At 40.9% G+C, this 19,091-nt stretch overlaps 1 long non-coding RNA gene across 1 annotated transcript; it reads right to left on the reverse strand.

Annotated features, from left to right (window-relative positions):
• Positions 1-15,016: 15,016 nt before the first annotated feature.
• On the reverse strand, positions 15,017-18,049 carry LOC138160993 (uncharacterized). The gene is made up of 3 exons (XR_011168236.1): positions 17,992-18,049; positions 16,484-16,637; positions 15,017-15,786 (listed from the first exon to the last, which is right to left on the reverse strand). It is a non-coding gene; the product is annotated as an uncharacterized lncRNA (long non-coding RNA).
• Between the last annotated feature and the right edge of the window lie 1,042 nt (positions 18,050-19,091).

A 19,091-nucleotide genomic window follows, 5' to 3' on the forward strand; every position in this document is an offset into this window, starting at 1 on the left:
AAATGTTCCCAGCAATGATGAAAATCTATCTCTCTCTTTCTCTAGGTAAGCTACCACCCATTTGCCTTTGTCCGGGTGGTTTATTTATTAAAAGTCAACACACACACACACACACACCAGTACAGTAATAATGACTGTTTGGTCTTATAGAAATTGGTTTTGCTTTTTACCTTTAATTTATTTATTTTTTGTTTTCAACATTCACGTCCATAAGATTTTGAGTTCCACATTTTCTCCCCATGTTTCCCATCCCACCACCCCAAGATATCGTGTGAATTGATTTAGGCTCAACTTTACATTCCTATTAAAGCCTATTTTCATTTTAGTCATGTTGTACATAAGAATTAGAATGAAACTGGTTTTTCTTAAAGTGAGTAGTAAAACAGATAGCAAAATGACTCTTAACAAGTATTGATAAAGTAGATCCATATCTCCCTAGAAAGAGAGGAGAAGATGAGAGTAAGAGTCAGAAGATGAAGATTGTCACCAGACTTCTGTTAAGGTGTTAAGTGTCTCAGAAAGAGCAGCACTCTGAAGCAGGGGACCGTGTGGTTTAAACTCAACCCTAATCACACAGTCCTGATAATGACTTTTTCTACTTAGCAAATTTGTGAACTATGCAAGAAATCTTTTTGATGTCATAGACATAATTGTTTGGTTTTTTTTCAGTCTGGCTTTGCTTATTAAAAGTGTCTCATTTCCTCTAGAAGTAGTATTTTGTCTTGCCAATTTATTCTGCATGTGTATTTTGGAGATGTCATTAGTTATGTATTATATGCTATCATACAAGATGTCATGTGTTATATGCTATCTGGAGCTAATGTATTTACATAAAGCAAATGATAGCTTTTCATCCTTACCAATAATAGTACTTCTGAATCTTAATGATAAATGAAATAGGTCTTATTTTCCCTATTTGAGCTTTTAGTTTCACTTTTCTATATTTCCCCTACTTAAATAGGCAACTGTGTAGCAAAGCAGATAGCACACAGAACTTGGAATCGGGAAGACTTGAGCTCAAATCACGCCTCAGACAATTATTAGCTTTGTGACCCTGGGCAAGTCACTTAAAGCTCTGTTGGTCTTAGTTTCTTCATTTGTAAAATGGAAATAATAATACCATCTACCTGCCAGGGTTATTGTAAGGACAAAATGAGATATTTGTGAAACATTTTGCACACTTTAAAGTGCAATATAAATGCTAGCAATAACTTTACTTATATTACCTTTAGCTGCTCCAGTGACTTTTCTCTTCAAATTGGATCATTTTTTATCTATCAGAAGAGGGGTATTATTTCACTTGAAACAGAAAAAATTAAAATTAAGAAATCTCAATCTAATTATTTAAAATTTTAAGTAATCATATCCATTCTCCAAATATTTAGATTTATTAAAAGATTAAGTGTTTTTGGAAACTCACTTATTCTATTGTATTTGTCAAAATGACTGATGTGGAGAAATATAGAAAATATTATGGTACTTTTTACTTCTATGCAAAGACTATTTAACTTCAAATTTACATACTTCACCTTCACATACAGCAAGTGATTCAATGACAAATCATCTATGTCAGAAGTCTATCTGATGGTGGCAAATAGTGAACTCACTGAGATTCTTTGAAATTCAATAGGCAAAGGGCAGCTAAGTGGTGCAGTAAACAGAGCACAGGCCCTGAAATCAGGAGGACCTGAGTTCAAATCTGACCTCAGATACTAGCTGTATGACCCTGAACAAGTCACTTAACCTTTGTTTGCCTCAGTTTTCTTATCTGTAAACTGAACTGGAGAAAGAAATGGCAAACCACTCTAGTATCTTCACCAAGAAAACCCCAAATGGAGTCACAAAGAGTCAAACACTGCTGAAAAATAACTCAACCACAACAGCTTACACCTAGACTGACCTCCCTCTTGTCTCTCTCTCTCTCTCATTCTTTAAGGTCCAGCCCCCGATTCTTTCTTTCTTTTTGTTATCATTCCTTTCCTAACTCAATCAGACCCCTCCTCCCCATCCCACCCCCTTTCCCCCACTCCCCTCCTTCCCATCTCTGTTGAAAGTACCAATCCAGGGGCAGCTAGGTGGCTCAGGGAATGGAGCACCGGCCCTGGAGTCAGGAGGACCTGAGTTCAAATCCGGCCTCAGACACTTAACACTTACTAGCCATGTGACCTTGGGCAAATCAACCCCAAATGCCCTGCCTTCCCCCCTGCAAGAAAAGAAAAAACAAAAGTAATAAGCCATTTTTCTTTTGGTCCGGACCGGTGATCTCATTTTTATGTAGGGAACTCCCTGGTAGGAAATCCTCTCTCCCCTTCCTTCTCCACCCCCAAATTCAGACCTCAAGTATTCTGCAACCTAAAGTCTTAGAGAACTGCCTGGGGCACTGAAAGCTTGTCCAGGAAGGATTTGAAGCCCAGTGTCCTTGATTCTGAACTATCTGCTTCGTTCTGCCTCTCTAATGAACAATATTACATAATCATTGCATTAGAGAGGTGCTAAATACAAAGTCCTAAGTGCTGTCTGAGGTGAAATTCTGTTATTAACCAAAGGAATCGGGAAAGGTTTCATGGAGAAGGTGACTAATGAATTGGGCTTAACAGATAGATAGGAATTTAATAGGCAGCAAAGAGAAGGGAGTCCATTCCAGACCTAGGGAATACATAGGCTAAAAGAATAAACTCCTCAGCCCAACATTTAATGGCCACCACAGCCTCACGGCAACTTTGCTTTCTTCCTATACCCCTTTATGCACACTATATGGCAGTCAAACTCATCTAGAGATTGTTCTCTGAACTCAATTGTGAAGTTTAAAAAATTTGAAAGACATCATTTCTGAATAATTAATCATTTTATTAATAATGCTAGCATGTTATTAATAAAAGGCATCAATGACACTCTCAAATGCCAAAGACCCCTTATAGAACCCACTCGATATGCCTTTGGAAGAATGGATTGGGGACATCTAAGTGATGCAGTGAATAAAGCACCGGTCCTGAAGTCAGGAGGACCTGAATTCAAATCCAGTCTCAGACACTTGACACTTAACTAGCTGTATGACCTTGGGCAAGTCACTTAACCTCAACTGCCTTGCCTAGGGTTGGTGGGGGGGGGGGAGGAGTGGATGGTCCCTGAGACTGGCAATCATTCTGATTGATTAACAATGAGAGAGAATGAATATTATAATGAGAGGTGGACCTATTCTAATGAGGGGCTGGGGACAGGACTTTAATGAGGTCTTTTATCCGGGTCTGAACAAGATTGAGGAGAAAGTTAATTCAATCTCATTACCAGCAGTGAACTTCAGAGACTGAACAACCTACAGACTTCTGAAAAAAAAATCCTGGTCCTAAATTCAATAACTGATTATTAACATGGGAGAGAAATACTCCTTTCTCTCAGGACATTCCACCTTTCACTTCAGTGCCTTCTCCCAGAAGAGCAGTCCCGTGCTGGATTTTCCTCTTCATTCACCCAACCTCTTAGAATAATCTTCAGCCCTTTTTAAGCCTCAGACTCTTAAATGACTCCTATAGTAAGTAAGCCTTTTCCAGTCCCTTCCCCCTTTCACACTCTCTTCTCAAATTATCTTATATCACCAAAATATTTATAGCAACTCTTTTTGTGATAGCAAAGAACTGGAAGCACATGGATAGTTATCTATTGGGATGGCTAAACAATTTGTGGTGCAGGAATGTAATGGAATATTGCTCTGCTGTAAGAAATGACAAATGCAAGAAATACAGAGAAACATGAGAAGATTTACGGATGCAGAGTGAAGTAAGCAGAGTCAAGAAAATGGTGCACACACAACCACGACAATGGAAACGGAAAGAGAAACCACAAACACACACACACACATGAAAATAAAAAGTGAATGGTGCTTATTCATTATGATTTTGCAACATTCACCTTTTTAATGTAAATAGTGTTTTATTTTTTCCAATTGCATGTAAAGACAGTTTTCACCATTTATTTTTTACAAGATTGCACACATATAATCTAAATCAGATTGCTTGCCATCTTGGAGAGAGGGGAGGAGGGAGGGAGAAAAACTTGGAACTCAAAATCTTATAATAAAAAAAACAATGCTGAAAATTGTCTTTACATGCAACCGGAAAAAATAAAATATTGTTTACATTTAAAAAGCGAATGTTGCAAAATTATAATGAATAAGCATGGCTCAAAAGAAGAGATGAGAGAAGACACTCCCACCTCACCCCTTTGCAGAGGTAGGAAGGCCACAGATGTTACATATTGTACACATTTTAAGGCTTTTTCAATGTATTGATCAATTATGAGGATTTCTTTTCCTCTAGTCTTTTTCTGTATTTAAAAATACTACTTATTATATAGGCTGACTCTCTGGGAGAGTGGAGGCGGAAGAATAGTAGAGAAAACTAAAGTGTTAAAAAAATCAATAAAAGTTTATTCAATTTTTTAAATGATTTTTTTCTTAACTTATATGTTGTATTCCCTACTAGAACTTAAACTCCTTGAGAGCAGGGACTGTTTTTTGTTTTGTTTTTTTGTTTTTGGAGGGCAGTTGAGGTTAAGTGACATGCCCAAGGTCACATGGCTAGTTTTTCTGTTAAGTGTCTGAGGCCAAATTTGAATTCAGGTCCTCCTGACTCCAGGGCTGGTTCTCTATTCATTGCGCCACCTAGCCACCCCACAGAGACTGTTTTTTCACGTTTATCTTTGTATCTTCATCTCCCACCATAGCATTTTATACACAGTAGATGTTTAATAAATGTTTACTAAGTTGAATTGAACAATCCTATGAGTTAGAGACATCATAGTTATTTGGGATGGCCTCAGAGACACTGGGGGTAGCTAGGTGATGCAGTGGATAGAGCATTGGGCTTGAAATCAGGAAGACTCATCATGAGTTCAAATCTAGCCTCAGATATTTACTGTGTGACCCTGGGAGAGTTACTTAACATATTTGCCTCAGTTTCCTCATCTGTCAAAAGAGCTGGAAAAGGAAATGGCAAGACTACTCCAGTGTCTTTGCCAAGAAAACCCCAAATGGGGTCATGGGGAGTCACTCAGACAGCCCGAAACCAATGAACAAGAACAATAACAGAGATACTGGACCTCAGAGAGATTAAACGCCTTCTTGGGATCCAGCAGCTATTCTCAGAGGCGGAATTCAAACCCAAATCTCTTCTTCAGGCCTCTTGTTTTAGTGGAGGATCACAGGAGCATCTTCACTGAATTATTTTTTTTATTTACTCAATTGCACCACCTCTGTCCCAGATATTTAACAAATTCTTACTAAAAGCCTACTATCTGCAGAACATAGGGGTCGAAGAGGGAGAAGGAGGGCAATATAATATTAAAGAGTTCTTCTTTCCTGAGGAGGGCCAATGATGGGTCTTCCACTAGGATTCAGATTTTTCCATTTGTCCCCATTAGACGTTATCTTCTTAAATTTGACCCGGTGTTCTAGTCTAGAGAAATCTTTTTGGATCCTGGTTCTGATCCCACACCTTGTGGGGTGACACCTTTGTGCATCTGCAAATCTAATGAGTATACCATTGGTGCTTTTATCTAAGGCTTTGACTATGAGAATCACGACAAAATGTGGCAAGTTTTTAAAGAGATGGGAGTGCCAGATCATCTTACTTGTCCCCTAAGGAACCTGTATGCATGCCAAGAAGCAACAGTTAGACCTAAATATGGAACAACTGATTGGCTTAAGAGTATGACAAGGCTGTTTATTGTCACCATATTTATTTAACTTATCTGCAGAATACATCGTGCAAAATGCCAGACTGAATGAATCAAAAGCTGAAATTAAGGTTGCCAGGAGAAATAGCACCAGTCTCAGATATGCAGATGATACCCCTCTGATGGCAGAAAATGAAGAAGAATTCATGTAAAAGCTGGCTTGAAGCTTAACATTAAAAAAAAAAAAGATGCTGTCAACTGGTCAGATTTTATCTTCTTAGACTCAAAGATCATTGCAGACGGCAACTGCAACTAGGAAATTAAAAGGCTCTTGCTCTTCGGAAGGAAGGTTATGACAAATGTGGACAGCAGACTAAAAAGCAGAGACATCACCTTGAGACACAAATCTGTGAAGTCAAAGCTATGGCTTTCCAGTAGTGATGCATGGCTGTGAGAGTGGGACTGTAAGGAATGCTGAGAGCTGCAGCATCCATGCTTCCAGATAGTGCTGGAGATGAACTTAGAGTCTCTCATACAGCAAGGAGATCAAATCAATCACACTTAAAGAATGTAATTCAGACTCTTCACTGGAAGGTCAAATACTGAACTGAATCCTAAAGACTTTGGCCACATAATGAGAAGATGTGACTCATTGGAAAAGTCCTTAATATTGGGAAAGATTGAAGGTAAAAAGAGAAGGGGAGGGCAGAGGATGAGATGGATAGATAGTGCCATGGAGAAAACAAACATGAACTTGGACAGAGTTCAAGAGATATTGGAGGGTAGAAGGGCCATGCATGCTATGGTCCACAGGGTCGTGAAGAGTCAGACATGACTGAACAACAGAACAATAGCAAGATTCAAAATTCAGTTTCATAAGCACAAGATTAAGGAGGGTTGTATACATAGCAGTTCTTCTGAAAAAGATGTCTGGGAGAGGGTTAGTGGCCTCCAAGTCCAGCTGAGTCTTGGGAGTGGGACCTGGGAGGATCAAACGAGGTAACCTATGTAAAATGTTTTGTAAAGTTCCGAACCCTATTTAAAGTAACTGCTCATCTGCATAGAGTACTTCAAGGTACACACAGTTCTTTCCCTGTGACGTCAATAGCAGTATGTAGGTAGGTATGATAGTCTGTCTCACAGATAAGGAGACAGAGGTTCCGAAAGGTAGTGATTTGCCTATGATCACATGGCTAGGCAAGATTGGATCTAGGGTTCAAATCCAGATCTCTTGATGTGAAGTCCTAGGCACTTTCCACCACAACAGGGTCTGAGACAGTCGAGTGGAAACAGGGAGTATCAGCTTACTGATATGGGTTCTCTAAGCTTCTCAGAGTGAGGCAGAGTATATAATCCCCTAAACTCCAAGCAGAAGGACAGTTTCCTTCAGTTCAGGGAGGGGAAAACCCTGTCCTGGGAGCCCTTCTCTCATTTGGGGGTACGAAATAGAAGCTGTAGTCTGAGTTCCTGTATAGTCAGCCCTACAGTCATTATGAAAAGGGTTTAAATAGTGTGGGGGACAAATGGGAAAAAAAACTTCTTGTCTTTTCTCTTAAGATTTGAATGAGAGTAGTGGAGCCAAGATGGTAGAGAAAAGGCAGGGACTCTCCTAAGTTCTCCCAAATTCCTCTCCAAACAACTTTAAATAATGCCTCAAAACAAGTTCTGGAGTGGAAGAGCCCATAAAAGGATGCGATGAAACAATTTTTCCAGCCCAAGGCAGCTTATAAAGCTGGCAGGTAAGGCCTATCACACCAGGGTAAGAGTAGAGCACAGTCCAATTCAGGCTATCCCAGTACAGGTCATACAGGAAACCAGCAGCAGGCATTGGAGAAGACTGAATCAGTGGCTATAGCAGCTGCTTCTGAAACTCTCAAACCACAGACAGTAAGGGGGTTAGATAACTGGTCAGAAGGAGATTACAGGGTCCCTTTACTGGCACCAGGGGCAGGGTTCTATTGCATTGCCTATATGCTGATCCAGGACATAATCCTGGGTCATAGTCCCGGCGCAAACGACAACACTAGCACACCAATGTTTGCAGCTGGTTACAGTTCCAGGGTAGAAAAAAAGTGTTTGTGGTCACTCACAGACCAGATCACAGACCAGGAGAATAGTAAATATAGCTCTCCTTAGATCATACCACTTGGAAGAACTGAAAGCTTACAGACCCCCAGAACTAGCACTAAAAACAGCTTCACAAAAAAACCTGAACTTGGGACAGTGGTCCTTCCACTCTGGGAGCAGATTCTAACTTTAATATAAAAGTAAAAATCAGAAAATAGGCTGGAAAATGAGCAAACAACAAAAAATATCCTGGCCATAAAAAGTTGCTGTGGTGACAGGGAAGATCAAAACACAAACTCAGAAGAAGACAATAAAGTCAAAACTGCTATAGCCAATGACTCAAAGAAGAAAGTGAATTGGTCTTAGGACCAAAAAGAATTCCTATAAGAGCTCAAAAAGGATTTTAAAAATCAAATAAGAAAGGTAGAGAGGGGAAAATGGGAAAAGAAATAAGAATGATACAAGAAAATCATGAAAAAAGAGTCAACATCTTTGTAAAGGGGACACACAAAAAAATACTGAAGAAAATAACACCCTAAAAAACAGAATTGGCTAAATGTAAAAGAAAAAAAGGCATAAAATCCAATAAAGAGAAGAATGCCTTAAAAAGAAAAATTGGCCAAATGGAAAAAGAAGTACAAAAATTCATTGAATGAAAAAAACTCCTTAAAAAGTAGAATTGACCAAATGGGAAGGGAAGTACAAAAGTTCAATGAATAAAATGATTCTTTAAAAATTAGAATTAGGCAAGTAGAAGCTAATGACTCCATGAAACATCACAAAGCAATAAAACAAAATCAAAAGAATGAAAAAATAGAAGAAAATGTGAAATATACCATTAGAAAAATAATTGACCAGGAAAATAGATCCAAGAAAGATAATTTAAGTATTATTACATTACCTGAAAGCTATGATCAAGAGCCGAGACATCATCTTTCAAGAAATCATCAAGGAAAACTGCCTTGATAGTCTAGAATTTAAGGGTAAAATAGAAATTGAAAGAATCTACCAATAACCTTCTGAAAAAGATCCCAAAATGAAGACTACTGGGAATATTATAGCCAAATCCCAGAGCTCCCAGAGATCAAGGAGAAAATATTGTAAGCAGTCAGAAAGAAATACCAAATATCATGGAACTACAGTTAAGATAACACAAGATTTAGCAGCTTCTACATTAAAGGATTGGAGGGTTTAGACTATGATATTCTGGCAGGCAAAGGAGTTAAAATTATAACCAGGAATCACCTCCCTAGCAAAACTGAATATAATCCTTTGGGGGGAAATGGATATTCAGTGAAATAAAGGACTTTCAAGCAATCCTGATGAAAAGACTAGAGTTGAATAGAAAATTTGACTTTCAAATACAAAACTCATGAGAAGCATAAAAGGGAAACAGGAAAGGGAAATCATTAAGGATTTAATAAGGTTAAACTGTTTACATTCCTACATGGGAAGATGATACTTGTAATTCGTTCTCATTATTAGATAAGATAGAAGTATATATAGACAGAGGGCACTGGTGTGAGTTGAATATGATGGGATGGCATCTAAAAAAATAAAATTAAGGAGAAAGAGAAATTCACTGAGAGAAGGGGGAAAGAAGAGGTAGAATGGGGTAAATTATAAATTATCTCACACAAAAGAAACACAAAAGACCTTTTACAGAGGAAGGGAATATGGGGGAGGTAGGCAGGAACCTACTCTCATCAGAATTAGCTCAAAGATGGAATAACATACATATTCAGTTGGGTATAGAAATCTATCTTTGGGGCAGCTAAGTGGCACAGTGAATAAAACACCGGCCCTGGAGTCAGGAGGACCTGAGTTTGGATCCAGCCTCAGACACTTAACACAAAAACTAGTTGTGTGACCTTGGGCAAGTCATTTAACCCCAATTGCCCTCCAAAAAAAGAAAGGAAAGAAATCTATCTTATCCTACAGGAAAGTAGTAGGGGAAGGTAAGAGAAGGAGATGATAGAGGCTGATAGAAGGGAAGGTAGATGGGGAAGGCGGTAGTCAGAAGCAAAAGACTTTCAAGGATGAACAGGGTGAAAATAGAGTTATATAAATAGAGGAAAGAGGATGAGGGGTGGCCAGGTAGCACAGCAAGTAAGAGCACTGGCCCCAGTGTCAGGATGACCTGGGGATCGAATCCGGGCTCAGATACTTAGCACCACACCCAGACATAACTGGCCGTGTAACCTTGAGCAAGTTACTTAACCCCAATTGCTTAAAAAAAAAAAAGAGGATGAAAGTAAATCCATAGTAATCATAACTGTGAGAGGTAAATTTATAGCAATTATCTTTGATAAAGGTTTCATTTCTCAAGTATATAGAGAACTGGGTCAAATTTATAAAAATAAAAGTCATTCCCCAATTGATAAAATTGTCAAAGGATAAGAACAGGCAGTTTTCAGACAAAGTAATCAAACCTATCTATAGTAATATGAAAAAAATGCTCTAAATCACTATTGATTAGATTAAATTTAAACAACTCTGAGGTATTACCCCATACCTATCAGATTGGCTAATATGAAAGAAAAGAAAAATTACAAATGTTGGAGAGGTTGTGGAGAAATTGAGAAACTAATGCACTATTTGTGAAATTGTGACCCAAGCAATACCACTGCTAGGTCTGTATCCCAAAGAGAGAAAAAACAATAAAGAAAATGACCTATATGTACAAAAATATTTATAGCAGCTGTTTTAATGGTGGCAAAGGATTGGAAATTGAGGGGATGCCCATAAATTGGAGAATGGCTGAACAAGTTGTGCTATGATTATGACATAAGAAATGATGAGCAGGGTACTCTCAGAAAAACCTGGAAAGACTGACATGAACTGATGCAAAGTGAAATAGGCAGAACCAGGAGAACATTATACATAGTAATAGCAATATTGTAAGATGATCAACTGTGAATGACAGCTATTCTCAGGAATATAATGATCCAAGACAATTCCTAAGGACTTATGATGAAAAATGCCATCTAGCTCCAGAGAAAGAACTGAGGGAGTCAATGTAAATCAGAGAGTACTTTTTTTTATTTCTGGGGGGTTTTTTGTCTGTGTTTTCTTTTACAACATGACTAATATAAAAACATTTTTTGCATGACTGCACATGTATAACCTATGTCAAAATGCTTTCCATCTCAGGAAAGGGGGAGGGAGGAAGGAGGGAAGAGAATTTGGAACTCAAAGTTTTAATAAATAAATGTTTAAAATTGGTTTTATATGTAATTGAGGGGGAAATAAAAAGTTAAATTTATAGGGGAAAAAAGACATGAATGAAGGCCAGTACCATTGATTTTGAGGACTAGAGCTAGGATACCTGAAGGCTAGGAGTTAAGTATGTTACTTAGAAGGTGAGATGTGAAGTTGAGCAATGATCACGTTAGCTATCATTATCAGGGCAGACTGACTGGGGCATTAGGCTAGTGAGTGGCAGGAGGGCCCTGGACATGGGAAGGATATAGTTTAGAGTCTCTCCAAGAAGAACAGCTATAATAATACCAAAGATTCTTAGACTGTCAAAATTAGAAGGGACTGAAAGGCATAAAGGCAGATCATTCCCTCCAGCTGAGGGACAGAAAGGGGAAATGTCTTTCCTGAGGTGGCACAGTTACTTAGTATCAAAGCCAATATATCAATGGATGTGTGATCTCATCAATGTGGGCATTTCTAGCCTTCCACGCCTGCTACCCTGTAGCCATGGACTCCTGACCAACTCTTCCTATAAATCCACCAAAAGGAGTCCCCCCAACATTCTGGGAGGTTTCCTCTGGCTTCCGATAGTAATATTAATTTTGATGAGGAAAGCTCTTGGTACCTTAGTGAAGTCCCCAGGGGATGGGACTGCCTGAATTTCCATTAATGTTGCCTCTTTTCTGTCCTTTAATCACCAGATCACACTTCAAACCACTATCTGGTATTCTTTTTTTTTTTTGTATTAAGTTTTTGTGTTAAGTGTCCGAGGCCAGATTTGAACTCAGGTCCTCCTGACTCCAGGGCCGGTGCTCTATTCACTGTGCCACCTAGCCACCCCAACTGTCTGATATTCTTTAAGAAATCATTGGAATCCAGGGGATTGGATAAAGACTGTTCCCTCCCGCTCAGAGAAAGGTCTCACAAAAGGTTACATCCATCACACTGAGGCAGCTAGGTGGTATGGAAAACTTGAACTCAGATCTGGCCCATTTTCAATAGGAACCTTGTGATTCAAGACATCAGGAGCTCCTCAGACACTTTGTTGTGACTTCCCTGCATCAAAAAGAATGATCACTGACAAAAACAGGAACCCAAGTCAGGCCAGTGTCCTTTGGGATGGCCTGAGCCTCATCAACATGGTAGACCAGCCAGGGGCAGTGGCACTATTTCAGGTGGTACTAAGCCTTTCCTAAGCCCCTCCCACTCGGAACAGCGGGGCAGCACCAGACCCCAAGGTAGTAAGTCAGAATAAAGGTCAGGCAGGGAAATCACTCATGACAGGCCTCCTATCCTGCTACAAGGGGCAGTGGTAGTGCTTGGGCCCTGGCATGAGGACAGTACTGAGGGCAGAATAGGAAGGCAGAGCTCAGGTCTCAGCAATAGCAATGTCTGGAGCAAAGGAGCAGTGACAGCACCCAGTGTAATGCTCAGGCCCCAGCACAGAAGGAGAGGGTCAACACTTAGCCCAGAAAAGGTAGGCAGCACTAACAGCTCGGTGTAGTGGGATAGCTCTTGGCCTGGTGGAGTAAAGAACAGGGAGCCCAGCAGTAATGGACAGACTGTGGTATAGATCCTACGTAGCAGGCATGTGGGCCCTAATGACAGAGGGCAGCAGGAGTAGCTCTACTGTGTCTAGGGCATGTATATATTTATGTGTGCACACATGTATATATGTACACATATTATACACACACATACATGTAATGTGTATATATGTATATATATCTCAGAGGTATGATTTCAATATGTTCCCTTACATGAGGCACTTTCAAATAGGATCAATTCTTTTTCATTTACCTGTCTCTTATCCCTCTACAGAGATCCTAACCTCTCCCCTAATCTCTACCCAAGCCAATATCAATCATATCAGTCAAGGATCTAGCAGCCTCTGGGTTTTCTTGTTCTTAAGGAAGGGTGGGGGAAGGAAGAGTGAAGAGGTGGGATCCAGGGGAACAATGAATTGATATAAACAACAACGTTTTCCTTTCTTTAACTCCTCCCCCTCCTAGGAAAGGAGAAAGAATTCAGTTGAGTTGGGTGGTGAATGTTGAAAGGAGAAGAGGAAGATGTCCCGGCATTGTACTTGCATTGTTTCAACAACTGTCTCTCTCAGCTCTCAGCATTCTCTGCCACCCCATACGTTGGATCATGCCATTCAGCAGCCATAGCTCACCCTATCCCCAAAGCAGAAAGCGTATAAGAGAACGGGCATGCTCTCGTAAGAGAGACCGCATGCACCGCTGGACTGCGCCTTAATGGCACAAAATGGAGAATGAAATATCTTCTGGCTTCTCTTCACTAAAATTCTGCAAAAATGCAGAAAGCCAACTTCAAAAGACATTATGAACTGATGAGACCTGGAATAGCAGCTGCCTGAAGCTCTCATCTCCGTAGCAATGCTCTTCAGGCTGGGTGCCCAAGTACCCAGGGCGACATATAGTTACAAGGCTTTCTGGCAAGGTAGGATTTAGCTTAGCAGAGAGATGTGGGAGAGTATGGGTGTGGTGGAGAGGAGAGAAGCAAATCCAAGCTAGGGATGGGAAACAGGGATAAAGAGTGTGGTGCGAGAAATGTTTACTAAGGCTGGGCTAGTTTGTCCTAAGGCCCTGACACATAAGGGTTAGTTTTTCCTTAAAAGGCAAGGAGATTGTCCCAAGACTTGATTGATCCAGGGGATTAAATCTCAAACCCTTGATGATGCTGTTTCTCTGCCACTTATGGTCTAAAAAGGCCAGCCCACAAAGAGCTCATTTGCTTCAGACCTGAGGGATGTTCCCATGGCCACGAGAGTTCTCATCTTCCTGGCCCCTCTGCTGCATCAGCCTCTGCTGAACACTCTCCTCTTGGATACCTTCTCTTCTCCAGGTTTTTATGGTGCTATTATCTCCTGGTTCTTCTACCTGTCAAGACCATTCCTGCATCTCCTTTGCTGGTTCATTATTCACAACGATTGTCTTATTAAGCTTTAATCACTGAATAGATGATTAAACCTGTTAGAGACCTTAGCTTGAAAGGGTCAAGGTCCCCCAGTGCATCCTGGACCATCTCCTGTTGTCCTGATCCACATCTGGCCACTGGACCCAGAAGACTCTGGAGGAGAAAGTGAGGCTGGTGACTTTGCCCAGCCCTCCCTCACTTAAATCCAAGTCACTTGCATGTCATGACATCACCTTCCTGATGTTATTGATCCTCTTTGAGAATGAAAGACAAAACAACAGCAACAATCATCCACGCCACACATTGAACTGTGAGCTCGCATTCTCCGTCCCTTCTCTTCACTCTCTCTCCTGTGACCCATCAGCTCTCACAGGTTTAACCATCATCTTCACACAGATGACGCATAAATCTATATGTCCAGGCCAAGACTCTACATTGAGTTCAGTACTCCATCACCAGATGACCCGTCATATATTTCAAACCAAGTGTCCCAGAGACACCTCAAACTCTTCGTGTCCAAAGCTGAACTTGATGTCTTTCCTCCCATGCCCTCCTATTTCAGATCCTTTGTGACCTCTGCATTTCCTCTGATTCCCTACTCTCCCTCACCTCACATATCCAACCAAGCTTCAAATTTTTCCATTTCTACCTTGTCAATATCTCTGACATTAGACCCCTTCTCTCTTCTGAAATAGCTACCACCTTAATTCAGCCCTTTATCACCTCTCACCTGGATTATTACAAGGGCCTCCTCACTGATCTCCAGACCTCCTGTCCCTTACCACTCCGATCTATTCCTCATACCACCAAAGGGATTTTTCTTACACACAGATATGACCACATCACACCCCTATGCAAACAATCCAGTGCCTTTGGGACAAACTATGAACATCTCTATTTAGCTTTAAAAACCCTTTATGAATTGGCCCCAACCAAGTATTCCAGCCTCCTTGTTCATTATTCCCCCTCTTGCATTTAATTCAAACCAACCAGCCAGTCCTCTGTTCCTCACACACAATACTCCATCTCTAGCCCTGGTGCCTACATGCTGGTGTAGCAGCAAGCACCCCAGCGTCACCAGGGTTTGCTGCCAATACAGGTTCTTGGATCTGCTTCGACAAAGGAAAGCAACTCAAAATGGGTCAACAAGCTTACTTTAATCAGTCAAACATATGTATCATTTACCTAGTTCAGGGGAAAAAGGTCAGCACCCCGAAATCCAGAATACACAGACAGAATTATCAAGACAGAAACAGATCAAGTAGACAGCTTCCAAACTGTCCAACCATTACATCCATACCAAACAACATCTGGGTTTTTCAAAGCTGGGTGGAGGTTGGGGCTCTCAACAACCAATGGCTTCCCAGAGTCTCATATGATCAAATCACATAACACTTCTCAAAGTGAGCCCCCAAAACAAAGCTACACATCAGGGCTTATATAGCCTTCTCCTGGCTCAGAGAATGTAACAACCTTATCGACTCACTGGCCAATAAAGAAGCATCTACTGAAAAACAAGCCTCCCACCCCAGGCTCCAGGTGCACTTTAGCCTAGGGGCAGGGAAGATCTTTAAATTTACATTCCCATTACAGCTGGCCATTTACTTTCTACATGAAGCCCTCTCTTCCCAAAATTCCTTAGATTTATTTTACATTTAATCTGCATGTGCATGTGTATATGTGTTAGGTATAACATATGTTTATGTATAACATATATTAACATATGACCCCATTAGAATTAAGGTTCCTTCAAGTCCAAAAGACTCATCATGGGAAAGGCTATCCACATCCAGAGAAAGAACTTTGGAATCTCAATGGAATCGCAGATGGAAGCAGACAATTTGCTCCTTTGTGTTTCTTCTTTCTTGTGGTTCCTCCCATTGATTCTAATTCTTCTTTACAGCATGACTAACGAGAAAATATGTTTAATAAGAATGTGTATGTAGAGCCTAGATCACACTGCATGCCATCTTGGGAGGGGGCAGGGGAAGGACAGGGAGAAAATTTAAAACTCAAAATCTTATGGAAGTGAATGTTGAAAACTAAAAATAAATAAATAATTTTTTAAAAAGAATTTTGGTTCCTTGAAAACAGGGATTGTTTCATTTATCATATTTGTATCTCCAAGTACCTACCACAAGCCTGACATATAGTAGGTACTTAAATGCTTGTCAATCAGTGAATTGAGCAGACAAATTTGAGCATGGAGATAAAGGGGACAAAGTTTACCAAAACCAGCATTTATATCCTTTCCAAATATCCTTCCCATGCTATAGCTAAGTATACGTCCTTTGGTGAACTGCCAGATAGTCTCTCATTTCATTCTAATCCCAAACCTGAACTCCCAGATTGAGCCAGGACAATGTCAGGAATAAGAATTGATTGATAGTTCATCCATTTACCAAATATTTAGATACAAAGGTAAAAATGACTGCCCCTGCCCTGCAGCAGCTTTTTTTTTTTACTGGGATGTACACAACCACAGTATAAGGTCAAGAGTAATGGGGGAGAAGGAGCAATCCAAAGAAAATGGTCTAAGAAAAATGTCAGGCATGATAGATTTAAGCTCCTTATAAGGGAGAGTTGCCTACTAATAATAACTTACACAGGGCTTTAATGTTTACAGCAGGACCTTCTCAGAACAACCTGTAGACGTAGGTAGTGCAAGTCAAGTCAAGTCAAGTCAACAAGTATGAAGTGTCTTCTTTTCTCCAGGCTTCCAGAGGCAGTTAGATGACCCGGCAGATAGAGCACTGGACCTGGAATTGAAAACACCTGAGCTGGGATACAGATTACACACTTATTAGATGTGATCCTAGGCAAGTCATTAAACCTTTGTCTGCCTCCGTTTCTTCTTCTGAAAAGTGAGGATAATAATAGCACATATTTCCCAGGGTTGTGGTGAGGATCAAAATGAGATAAGTTTTGGACAACATTTTGCAAGCCCTAAAGCACTATATGAATTCTAGTTGTTATTACTATGTGCCAGGCACTATATACCAGGCATGGGGTTACAAAGAAAGACAAAAAGTGTTTAAATGACAAATTGGGGGCAACTAGGCGGTGCAGCGCAGCAGGTCACTGTGCCCTGGAGTCAGGAGGGCCTGAGTTTGGATCCGGCCTCAGACACTTAAGGCACACACACACACACACACACACACACAAACTAGTCATGTGACAAGTCGTGGGCAAGTTACTTAACCCCAATTGCCCTCCAAAAAATAAAAAATAAAATAAAATGACAAATCAAAGAAACGAGGTGACTTGCCAACAATACAGGTTTTCTTATGATTTCCAACCATATCGTGTTGCCTTTTTAAAAATTAGAATTGTCGGGGTGGAGCAGTGCATAGAGCACCGGCCCTGGAGTCAGTCCGACCTCAGACACTTAACACTTACTAGTCATGTGACCTTGGGTAAGTCACTTAACCCCAATTTCCCTGCCTTCCCCTCATCAAAAAGCAAAAAAAAAAAAAAATTAGAATTGTCCAGAAATGGAATGGACTGTTCCATGAGGTCACAGATTCCTGGGAATTAATTGGAAACTGAGGCTGGTGAGAACAAAGGATCACAGATCTAGATCTAGAAGGGACCTCAAAAGCCCCCGCCTTTTACAGATGAGGACATTGAGAAATGAAGCAATTCAGTCAATGTTTGAGCCAGTCTTTTGACTCCATTTTTTACTCCAAATTTGAAAACCTTGCCATTGCACCCTGTTGTTACAGGGAGGATTGAGTACAGCAGGCACGGAGTGCAGCTTTGGACTAAGGTCCTTCCAGACATAAATTTTGAGATTCCTAGAACAAGAGAACAGGGATAGAGAAGTAGAATAGAGAACAGAGAGTTTTGGAGAGCCCTACACGGCTCAGAAACTCTTACCACGAAGGGCATGCTAGTTCTGTACCCTCCTAAGTCTCTTTCTTTCCACCCTTCCCTAGGGCTCTTGGAAAGGAACACTCAGTTGGCTGGATTCCCTCTCTGAGCATTCCAGGCCCACCCCTGGGGGCGGGTGGGGGCATGGGAATCAGGGTATGGAGTAATCACCCTATACCCTCCCTCCCCTGAAGCAAAACTCAGAGAACTGGGGAGACTTGGGTTCGAGTTTCCACTCACTGTTCTGTGAGACCCAGGTGTGTTCACCCCATCTGGCAGAGCTGCGTTTGGTTCTCATGGAGTTAAATACACTCCTCCCCGCCCAGCCCAGTCTCCCCGCCCCCCCTTGTCTTTTGTTTCCAGTGAAACTCAAGAGGAAAACCAGGAAAGGAGAAAATGAGAAATAAAGAAGGAAAACATGTGATCTACAATTTCAGATGTTTGGTTTGTTTATTCCTGGGGGAGGGGAGAGAGGTCATAGGATCTTAGATTTAGAACTACAGTATAATCTAGTTCAACCCCCTCGTTTTACAGGTGAGGAAACTGAGGTCTGGGGTAGAAGATTCCATCACCCAATTTTCACACCTATTAAGGAATAGAGCTGAGATCTGAGTCCAGGTGCTCTGTCTGGTTCTCATTCCATTTCATACAATCCCTTTATTTCATGGAGGGAGAAACTGAGGGCCAGACAGGTAGAAGGACTTGCTAAAGTCACAGAGGCCAGGATTCAAACACAGGCCCTCAGACTCTAAAGCATGAATTTGTTAAGCACTGCCACCAACACTGTGCTAAATGCTGCAACAAAAAGAAAGTCAGCCCCTCTGCCCTCAAAGAGTTTAGATATGAATGGAGGAAGGGCACACGTAAAAGGGCCAGAAAAGAGGAGGGAGTTCGGAGGAGCAGAGATCCCAAATCCAGCTCTCTCTGCCTCCATTTCCCTGAGCTCACTTCCTCCTCCATGAAGTGAGGATATCTGTATTTCTAATACTGACCTCACAGTGTGGTTACGAGCTGAGCTCTTTGCAAAATTGAAAGTGAGGCATCATGGGTACACTATAATGTGTCTCGGGACTCTTCGTTGCGTGTCTTGCCACTTTAAAGCTCAGACTTTGGGGCTAAATTGCAGCAAGCCTGGGAGAAATTAGACTATTCACCCAAAGGAAATGAAGTTTAGGGCAAAGAAAATGTGCATCGCGATAGGAAATCCATTGCCCTCAACAGACCTTGGGTTTCTCTGAGGGCAGGCAGGCAGGCAGGCAGGGAATTGTACAAGCTCTAGAGTGTCTAATTCAGAAACTTAACAAGTGTGTGGCCTTGGGCAAGTTACTTAACCTCTCTAT

This window comes from Petaurus breviceps, unplaced genomic scaffold (genome assembly GCF_028583685.1).
Source record: "Petaurus breviceps papuanus isolate PSGF00001 unplaced genomic scaffold, PetGlider_PUasm1.0 183, whole genome shotgun sequence".
NCBI lineage: Eukaryota > Metazoa > Chordata > Mammalia > Diprotodontia > Petauridae > Petaurus > Petaurus breviceps.